We start from the raw sequence: 11385 nt of genomic DNA, 5'->3' as shown, positions 1-11385 counted from the left end.
TTCACAGTATTTGTAAAATTGATTCTGTCCTGTACAAAACCAATTCCTTCATTCTTTTATCCAAATGTGAAAAAATTACTAGAAGACATAATAATATAATTTATAATCACAGAGTGAAAACAATCTTCCTAAACAAGACATGAGATCCAGAAGCCACATTCAGATTTAGATTCGACTACGTAAGATTTATGCTATACTTTGACTATAGTCAAAGACAGTATAAACATAAGGTTTTAAATATCAGTATTGCAGATGATTATTACAACATATATGAAATTCATACCCTTAACATAAAAGTGCTCCTACAAATCACTTAGAAAATGACATTACTATTCCCATGGGCAAAGGATTTAAAGAGGCAACAGGTGGGCAGCGTGGGTGGCTCAGCGGTTTAGCGCCGCCTTCAGCCCAGGGAGTGATCCTGGAGACCCGGGATTGAGTCCCATGTCGGGCTCCCCACATGGAGCCTGCTTCTCCCTCTGCCTGTGTCTCTGCCTCTCTCTCTCTCTCTCTCTCTCTTGAATAAATAAAATCTTTAAGAAAAAAATTTAAAAAATAAAGAGGCAACAGGTGACTGATGAATACATGATGAATACATATCTCACTAGACTTGGAAGAAATACAAGTTAAATCAATGAACTATCCATCTGTCAATATCAGATTGATACTAATTCCTGCAAAAGCAGGAAAGGAGATACATGTATGAACTGATGTGTAGGAGTATGAATTTGCATAAATTCTCAGAAGTCAACTTGTCAATATCTGAATTTTCACTGGGGAAACCCAAGACTTTTTTTTGCACTTAACAGCATACAAATTTTTCTTTCTTCCATATCCCATAAAGTAGATAAAACAATGTAAGAGATAACAAAGATCAAAAAGGAGAGGGTCATCAATGGATGAAAAGAATTGAGCAAGTAAAAGACAAAACGGAGGAAAAGTGTTCATTCATGAAATGTAGCAGAGGCTGCTTTGACCTGAAATGTTTGAATGACAGGGATTTCAATAAGAGGAACTACTCTGCCCAAATGCTGTGTACAGAGCATCCCTAGACAAGTTAAGGCTTCAAGCTGGTTGTGTATAGAGGCTGGGGAAGGTAAGTTGGAAATAAGGAGAAACAATGACAAGACTATTAAATGCTTTTCTATTTGGAAGCCAACAGCTTCTTCAGTCTACCATCTTCTGTAAGTAAATGGATAGGATCCTTACATCACACCATCCACAAAAAGATCCAGTTAGGGCAGCCCAGGTGGCTCAGCGGTTTAGCACTGCCTTCAGTCGAGGGCATGATTCTGGAGACCCAGGATTGAGTCCCACGTCGGGCTCCCTGCATGGAGCCTGCTTCTCCTTCTGCCTGTGTGTCTCATGAGTAAATAAATAAACCCTTAAAAAAAAAAAAAAAAAAAAAAGACCCAGTTAAATAAAATCCTAAATGTAAAACTAATGAGTAAAAGTATTGTAGTATAGTGGGATATGTTTACTAACTCATGTTGAACATGTTTCTAAAAAAGAAAATGCTCTTAAAATTCAAAACAGGAAGAGAATATTTGTAATATAATACAAAAGGAAAGATGTAAGAACACCTATAAAAAAAACAAAGGACACCTAAGCAAGTATAAAAATGGACAAAATATGAGAATAGGCAAATCACAGAAGAAATACAGATGGTTGATAAATATAAGTCTCTGCTTAACCTCACTTGTATTGAGATGCAAATTTAAATAATGTACCATCAAAAAGTGATAGCTGTATGGAGCAATGAGTACTCCTCCCTCACTTTGGAGGCAATGAAATTTTTTCACATGTTCAGTATAGTCCCTGTGGAGGGCAGTATGGTTAGTACATGAAACTGTGGAAAAAATCTAAATTTCTATGAGGGATGACTAGAGATATTAGTAGCAGTTGGAAAGAATGGACCGGTGATATTGACTGACATGGATGAATTTGACTAAAGGACATTGAAACAGCATATTCTGCAGATTTGCGTGGCATTATATATTTTCAAAACATTTTTGGGCAGCCCTGGTGGCACAGCGGTTTAGCACCGCCTGCAGCCCAGGGCGTGATCCTGGAGACCCTGGATCGAGTCTCGCGTCGGGCTCTCTGCATGGAGCCTGCTTCTCCCTCTGCCTCTCTGTGTCTCTATGAATAAATAAATAAAATCTTTAAAAAATAAAAAATAAAAAAATAAAACATTTCTAATATATTTAGATAAGTATGCAAATGCTTAGAAAAGGTTCTGGAGAGACACACCCAGAGAAGACCTAGTGTTATCTGTAGTATTTGAAGTTCTAATAATGTAATAATATAAGAAACTTTATGAAAAAATGAACTTAGGGAAACTTGGGTAGCTAGCATGAGAGATGGTGGCTAAGTCAAAATCTTTTTGGAATTTGGAGAATCTCTGACTTGCCAGCCTTTCCCATGCATACAGAGACCCCAGTAACCCTTCCTCTTCAGGAAAAATCATCTACAGCTTCCTGGGGTAATCAAGCCATATTTTTTTAAGTAATTTTTACACCCAGCATGGGGCTCAAACTCAAAGTTGAGATCAAGAGTAACATGCTCTGCTGACTGAGCCAGCCAGGCACTCCAAGCCATTATTATTCTTTTTTTTTTTTTTTTTTTTTTTTTTTAAGATTTTATTTGTTTGAGACATAGAGAGAGGGAGAGAGGCAGAGACACAGGCAGAGGAACAAGCACGCTCCATGCAGGGAGCCTGATGCAGGACTTCATCCCAGGTCTCCAGGATCACACTCTGGGCTGAAGGCAGCGCTAAACCGCTGAGCTACCCGGACTGCCCATGCCATTATTATTCTTAAATGCTTACTAGACAGTTAAGGATCATAACATATGAAGAAAACTATCAGCATAATAAGGACCAAGAGACAGAACTAAACCTACAGTCGAGAAAGTTTCTGTAATGACAGAAGAAAACTAAAAATTTATGTTAGGTTCCAACAGGTAAAAATGGAAAGCTATCAAAAAAGAATTAGATAATAGTGTATACTTGAAATTAATTTTTAAAATATTTCATCCATTTATTCATGAGAGACACAGAGAGAGGCAGAGACATAGGTAGAGGAAGAAGCAGGTTCCCTCCAGGGTGCCCAATGCAGGACTTGATCCCCATCCTGGGACTCTGGGATCACGCTCTGAGCTGAGGACACTCAACCAACCACTGTGCAACCCAGGTGTCCCAAAACTAGTATTTAAATACTGTTAACTATACTGGAAATTAAAATGTTTAAAAATCACTTTTTTTAGGGCAGCCTGGGTGGCTCAGCCGTTTGGCACTGCCTTCAGCCCAGGGCATGATCCTGGAGACCTGAGATCGAGACACATGTCAGGCCCCCTGCATGGAGCCTGCTTCTCCCTCTGCCTGTGTTTCTGTGTGTGTCTCTCTCTGTCTCTCATGAATAAATAAAATCTTTAAAAAATCATAATAATAATAATGGCTTGGAGTGCCTGGCTTTCTTTTTTAAAGAAAAACATGAATAGAAAAAATCATGTTTTCTGGAAAGAAAAAAGAGAAGTCAGAACTCCTGAGAATGAAATACTATTGCTGAAATAAACTTAATAAAAGTTTTAAAGAAAACAGAGGAAACTTTACAAGCTCATACATTAAAAAGAAAATAAGAAACCAAAAAGACATAGACGTTTAATCAATAGGAGTTCCAGAAAAGTTTACATAGAAAATATAAGGGCTATATCAAATAAATGACTGAGAATCTAAACTGAAGCAAGTTATGAATATTCAGCTTAGAACAACTCAGTGTTGGGCAGACTGAACTGGCAAAAACCACAATTACAATAGAAGAAAAGATATCCAGAATTATGCTTGTGAAATTTCAGAATACTGAAGATGAAACCATCCTAAAAAGCTTTTAAAATATGTGAATGTCTCCTAAAAAGAACATTAAAGTTAGTGTTAGTCTTCTCTCCTGTTAGCAATATTAGATAACAGAACATAGAACAGGATCTTCCAAGTTATAAGGTAAAATTACTTTGAATCTGGAAATCTATACCCAAAAGCATGAGGCCAAAGACTGATACTCTGTATATGCAGTTTGCTTCAGTTTACTCTCATTTACCCTTCCCTAGAGTATTAAAGGATTAGGTTTAGTAAAATTTGGATAGAACAGGAAGGCAGTAGCAAGAAAGGCTTCAATAAACAATGGATCTAACCTGAGAAAGTGGTATTGAGGATGATGAAGATGATTGTTTTACAACCATCAGACCAAATTACTGGTAGGGGAGGAATCCAGGGACTCAGTGAAGAAAATCTTCAGAAGGATTGGAATAGGTTACATTACATGAGTATGAAGTCGGATCATTTTAGCAATATGGTAAAGGCAAGTCTGTCCTTAGGAAAATGGAAAGAAAGGCAATTAATTACTGGCTCTGGGAAAAACAGAGGAAACCATAGCAGTTGTCAGATCTGAATACAAAACAAGCCCCTATGCAATGTGGTATGATTTTGGAAAATAGAATATAAAAAAGAAAATCCAGGGCACCTAGATGGCTCAGTTGGTTGGGGATCTGCCTTTGGCTTGGGTCATGTCCCAGGGTCCTGGGATCAAGCCCTGAATCGGGGGTTCCTGCTCAGTGGGGAGTCTGATTCTCCCAATTCCTCTCCCCCTAATCATGCACTCTCAAATAAGTAATCTTTTAAAAAAACTCCATTTGATTGGGCAGCCCAGGTGGCTCAGCGGTTTAGCGCCGCCTTCGGCCCAGGGCCTGGTCCTGGAGACCCAGGATCGAGTCCCACGTCGGGCTCCCTGCATGGAGCCTGCTTCTCCCTCTGCCTGTGTGTCTACCTCTCTCTCTCATTAATAAATAAATGAAATCTTTAAAAAAAAAATCCATTTGATTGATATTAGGAAGAGACTCACTCCTTTAAGCACATACCGGGATAATAACATTGGACCTACAGAGAAGGATATGTAATCACATATTGCTTGGCTCTGACGCTTCAGAGAATATTTACATTGTGATAATGATCAAGTGCTATTTTATTTCCAGCTTTATAATATATAGACAAATCACTTAAATCTGTCTCTGTATGTATGTAGACCTACTGTCTACTTAATGTAAAAGGCAAAATGTAGCTGATAGACTGGATGGTGGGAGGTAGATAATAATAATGAGACTGAATAAAGCAAGGGTAAGGGGCAATATTCCCAGAGAAGGGATTCAAGAGATCTAAAATTGAAGAAATTAAGAATGAAGATTAAAAAAATATAGGTTAGCTATGTTTCAAAGTAAAATACAACACAGTAGTGAATATATAATCCACAATCATAATATATTATTATGAATATATAATCATAGTAAAGATTACTAAAGGTGTGTCTGAGTGGCTCAGTTGGTTAAGCGTCTGTCTTTGGCTCAGGTCATGATCTCAGGGCATCCTGCTCAGCGGGGAGTCTGCTTCTCTCTCTCCTTCTCCCTCTGTCTCTCTCAAATAAAATCTTTTAAAAAAATATTACTAAAGAGTCTATAAAGTTGATAAATGGAGAACAAGCAACTGTCATAAACATTCTGACAGAGGGGTGCACAAGTGGCTCAGTTCAGCATCTGACTTTGGCTCAGGTCATGATCTCAGGATCCTGGGATCAAGCCCTGCATCAGGCTTCCCACTCAGGGGCAGTCTGTGTCTCCTTTTGCCCCTGCCCCTGGTCAGCTCATGCTATCTCTCACAAATAAAAAATCTTAAAAAAAAAAAAAAAAAAAAAAAAGATTCCGATGGAAACCTAATCCCAATTAGCTTAGAATAAAGGTTTTTATTAGTACCTATAACTGAAAGGTATAATGTATATATGGTACAGCTTCAAGCAAGTACTAGACTCATGAGATTAGTAGCTCTGCTCTGTTTCATACTCGGGCAAGCTCTCTTTGTGAGGGAAAAAAATGGCATCTGATATTAGACTTAAAATATCCTTCAAGCTTTTAGTCTCAAAAGGAAGGTGATTTCATTTCTCTTAGCTTCCATGTCAATCAGAGAAGAAAAATACAACTTGTTCCAGTTTAGGCTATGCGTCCACTCTGGATCAATGACTGGATCCATGATATGAGATACTCTGGCCAGTCTAGGTTAAGTGCACATACCTCCAGCAGCAGGATTGGATCACTGGACTGAACAGTTCACAAAAATTCACATGGAATGGAGGCAGTGTGGCTGTTCGCGTAAAGAAAAAACTTGACCAGAACTGACAGGAGGGCATTTATCAACTCACTCACAAAATATGTGAATATTCCTATCTTTTGCTACAGAAAGACTGTTTGATTAGGTGGTGCTGACTCAGATACTGTAACTCACTCAATTGCCAAGAGTGAAGTGGACTCAGTACACTGTAACTTATAATTTAGCTATCTTGCCAGTAATCCTAAAACAGCTGCATGCTAGTTAAGGCCACTTCAAGAGCCTAGAGCTTGGGTAACAAGTGGTTGAGCCTCATCACCTGAACCATTCATGCTAGAAGTTCTTTTGAAACCCTGCAAAGGGAGCACCTGGGCTCAAGCCTTGGGCTCAAGGCATGATCCCAGGATTCTAGGATCAAGTCTTGCATTCATTTCCCGACAGGGAGCCTGCTTCTCCCTTTGCCTATGTCTCTGCCTTTATGTGTCTCTCATGAATAAATAAAATCTTTAAAAAATAAAGAGGTGGAACCAAGATGCATCCAGCCATTTCTCCCTTTTGTAATCAAATTAAAACAAGGAGAGTAAGAAACATGTAAGAAAAAAAAAAAGAAAAGAAACATGTAAGAACTCCATCTTTGATGAAGTCAAAAAATATCTACAATTCTGAGCTTCAAAATCCATAAGGAAATACTGCTAAAATGTGTTAAATTGATGCTGTATAGAAGAGTATGATATCCCTCCAAAGCAGTGTCATATCTGGAAGGACAAAAGAAAAGGCACCTTGAGGGGTGCCTGGGTGGCTCCGACGGTTGAGCGGCTGACTCCACATTCAACATGGAGTCTGCATGAGATTCTCTCTCCCTCTCCCTCTGCTTCTCCTGCCCCCATGCTCTCAGATATAAATAAAATCCTTTTAAAAAGGCACCTTGATTGGTACCTTCAAAGTGTTACTTCAAAAAGTCTGACTTTAGAAGCCTTCCTAAACTGTTTACAGTTGCAGAGTGGCAGGGTGAGTAGCTGAAGGGTTCAAGGAGGAGACACTTGGGTTTTGAAAAGGATCTATCATGTCATGGGAGAAAAACTGTCAATGATATGCAGGACAGCAAGGCAAAGGCTAAATCTTTACTACTCAAGATGTGTGGGCTATGGACTGGCATCATCAGCATTACTTGATAATTTGTCAAAATTCCAGAATAGTGGGCCCTAATCCAGACCTAGTGATTCACAATCTACATCTCTATAAGATCCCCAGGTGATCTGAATACACAGTAACATTGAGAATCACTGGGCTAGGGATCCCTGGGTGGCTCAGCAGTTGAGCATCTGCCTTTGGCCCAGGGTGTGGTACTGGACTCCCAGGATGGAGTCCCACATTGGGCTCCCGGCATGGAGCCTGCTTCTCCCTCTGCCTATGTCTCTGCCTCTCTCTCATGAATAAATAAAATCTTAAAAAAAAAAGAGTCACTGGGCTAAAAACAAATTTCCAGGCTGGAGTACTGACCTTGGATAAATAGCTAGATAAAGAAGAGCTCTATTTATTCAAAGATTTAAAAGTCTAGCCTTTCAAAGACCCTATGGAATAATGTTAGACTCAGACTTAACAGAACTTCCTTCTACCAACACTGAACAAAATGAACAGCAACAAAAAATCTCAGCACCTAAAAGAGCAAAGTGATACCACCTCACATCACACTATGAAAAGTTGAATACAGAAACAACAGGACCACACTAAAAGGACATGCCAGGATCTTTGGCACTTTCTGCCCTCTGGTAAGACTAGGAATAATGGAGAAAAAGCAGGTAGAAGAAATTCTGAAAAACTATATTAATATGTATATATTCTAAATTGAATATTAGAACTTACCTGTTTTTTGATCCAGGAACTTCTCCAAAAATATTGGTAAAAATTTTCAAAAGTTTATGTACAAGAATATGAACTGAACATTGTATTTTATTTAAACTCTACATCCATAGGGATTCCTGTTCTCACTAAATGTGTACTTGAGATAATGCACCTCTGGTGAAGATGGAATTATGAGGGAATAGTTTACCCTCCCATCTGAAACACTATAAAAACTGGACAAAATATATGAAACCTTGGTTTCAAGACACTGGGCATCATTTCAATGAAATGAAAAAATGGGAAACAAATGAAAGGAGTACTAGGACTTATCCAAATAACTGCATGAAGAGTTTCCAGACTATTGTCACTCTGAGTTGAGAAGACAGATCTGGGAGTCAGGGAGATTGGGGTGGCTAGAGTTCCCAGGATGAAGTGCCTGAGAGCTCTTAGGAAAAAAAAAAAAAAAAAAAAACCTAGACATAGAATTTTTCATCTGTGTAAAAACTCTAGTTTTTACCAGAACAATGATCAGTGTGCATGCATGTGAGGAGGAAATCACCTGAATTACCTGGGGAAAGAATGGAAATAACTACAAAGAGAAATGAACAAATCCAAAATTATAATAAGAGATTCTGACACAGATCTCTCATAGCAACAAGCAGAGAGACATCATAAGGCTACTACACAACCAACCAACTTTACCTAATTGACATTTTGAAAACCCTCCACTCAAGAACAGAACACAAATTATTTTCATATATACCAAGAATAGTTACCAAAACAGATCACATCCCAGGCTTCAAAATATATCTCAATTAACTTAGAAGAATTCAAGTCATACAAAATGTTTCCTGACCAGAGGGGATTAAATTATAAATCCAGTAGCAGAAAGATACTTGGAAAATCTCCTAATGTTTGGACCTAGGTAGTACCCCATTGGTCAAGAGAGAAATCTAAGGGAAAACAAGAATTATTTTAAGTTGAATAAAACTTAAAACAGGCTTACAGCATGTCTGAATGTGTGGGATGCAAATAACAGTTCATAGAAGGAAATGTAATAAATAGTATCGTTATAAAATTTTGAAAGATCTTAGTGACTTCAATTTCCACCTTAACTAGAATATGAAAAGCAATGAAATGCAAAGTTAGCATAAGAATGGAAGTAATTACTAATAGAAATCAATGAAATAGGAAACAAAAATAAAAGGTCAATAAAACCAGTAAATCTTAAGAATATTGGAAAAAAAAATACTCAAGGTACCAATATCTAGAATGCCAGAGGTGACATCACCACAAACTCTGTTATGAAATGGGTTAAGAGAATGTTGTGAACTTTATGTAAATAATTTAACTAAGATGAAATGGGAAATTTTCTTGAAAGAAAATACCAAGTTTCTCAAGAAATAATCTGAACAGTTATTTAAAAACGTATTTGTGAGGCACTTGGGTGGCTCAGTGGGTTAAGCATCTGCCTTTGGCTAAGGTTATGATGGGGGGAGGGGGGAGTTCTGGGATCAAGTCCTGCAACAGGCTCCCCTGCTCAGTGGGGAGCCTGCTTTGCCTTCTCCCTTTGCTGCTTGCCCTGCTTGTGCTCTTGCTTTCTCAAATAATCTTTTTTTAAAAAAAGGAATCTGTAATTTAACTCTCCCAAATATTTCCAGATGTTATTGATAGTTTAGTTCTGCTACTAAATAGCAAGGAATATACTTTATATAACGTTTTAAAACTCAAAATTTGTTGTATGGTCTTGTGTACTCCTTCATGTGTAATTGAAAAGAATGTATTCTGCTCTTGTGGTGTTTTATAAATGTCAACTAGTTAACTTGGTCAGTTGTGTTGTTCAGGTCTATATTCTGATTTTGTGTCTATTTGTCTTATTAATAGCTGAAAAACAAAGGAGAAATCCCCTGTAATAGTGGGTTGATCTATTTGCCCATTTTGTTTTTTTCACTTGTGTAATTTGCACCTCTGTAGTCTAATACATAAACATTTAGGACTGTTACATTTACCTGGAAATTGATCCCTTTATTATGTAATGTTTTTCTTGATCACTGAATACATTTGTTGTTCTAAAGTCAGCTTCATCTGTTATTTCTATAATGACTCCGGTTTTTTAATTTTCAAAATATTTTATTCATGAAAGAGACAGAGAGGCAGAGACACACAGGTGGAGGGGGAGGCAGGCTCCTAGTGGGGACCCTGATGTGGGACTCAATCCTGAGCCAAAGGCAGACACTCAACTGCTGAGCCACCCAGGTATCCCTCAACTTTTTAATTTAAATTCAATTTGCCAACATATAACCAATCCAGTGCTCATCCCATCAAGTGACCCCTCAGTGCCTATCACCCACTTCCCCCAACTGTCTTTTTGTTTGTATGATCTTTTTCCCCACTATTTAACTTTTAATTAACTATGCCTGTATAAAGTACGTTTCTGCTAGCATCTAGTTGGGTCCTGCTTTTCCGTTCAGTCTTAAATATCTTAAGTAGAGTATCTGCTTTTGATGTAATTAAAAAGTATATTTGCATTAAAATCAACCTACCCTCAACCACTTTCTAATTGCCCTTTGTCTTTTGTTCTTTTTCTGCCCCCAACTAAATACTTTTAAATTATTCCATTTTATTCTATTAACAAATTTACCTCTTTAAAATATTTCAGGGGTTATCCTAGTGTTTAGAATATATACCTTTAATTAGCCAGAATAGATCTTCAAGTAATACATCACCTAACAAAATCCTGCACAACATACTCCGTTTCTCCCTCCCACCTTTTGTACTTGTCATGCGTTTTGCTTTTATATGTGAGAAACACACAAAGCATGTTACTGTCTTAAAGTTATCTTTTAAATATTTACATAAGTGAAGAAAAATTATTTTACCTTCATTTATTCCATTTCTCCTTTCCTTTCTGTATATCCAAGGATCTGTTGTGATTTCACAATCCTTCTGCTTCAAGAACTTCATTTAACATTTCAAATAGAGTAGATCTTATGGCAATGTATTGTCTTTATTTTGAGAAAGTCTTCATTTCTCTATCAATTTTGAAAGAGATTTCCATGAAGTTTCACAAAGACAGCTTTTCTTCCAGGACTTTACAAATGTCATTATCCTCCAGTTTGCATGATTTCTAAGTCTATTGTAATTCTTTTTCTCTAAGTCTGCTATAATTCTTATCTTTGTTCCTCTGTAATTAAAAAAAAAAATCCTTCTTCGTATTCTGAGCTTTATATATGCATGTTCTGGTGTCATCAGCCATTGAATTTCCAAATATTTCTTCTGCTTCATTTTTTCTATGCCTTTTGGGATGCCAGTTATGTGCTGACCAGATCTTTCCCCACAGCTCTTGGATGTTCTTTTGTCACCTCCTCCCACCCCACATCCCCCTTTGTTTTGGTTTG

This window comes from Vulpes vulpes, chromosome 1 (genome assembly GCF_048418805.1).
Source record: "Vulpes vulpes isolate BD-2025 chromosome 1, VulVul3, whole genome shotgun sequence".
Lineage (NCBI taxonomy): Eukaryota > Metazoa > Chordata > Mammalia > Carnivora > Canidae > Vulpes > Vulpes vulpes.
Note: the sequence above shows the minus strand (reverse complement) of the source record.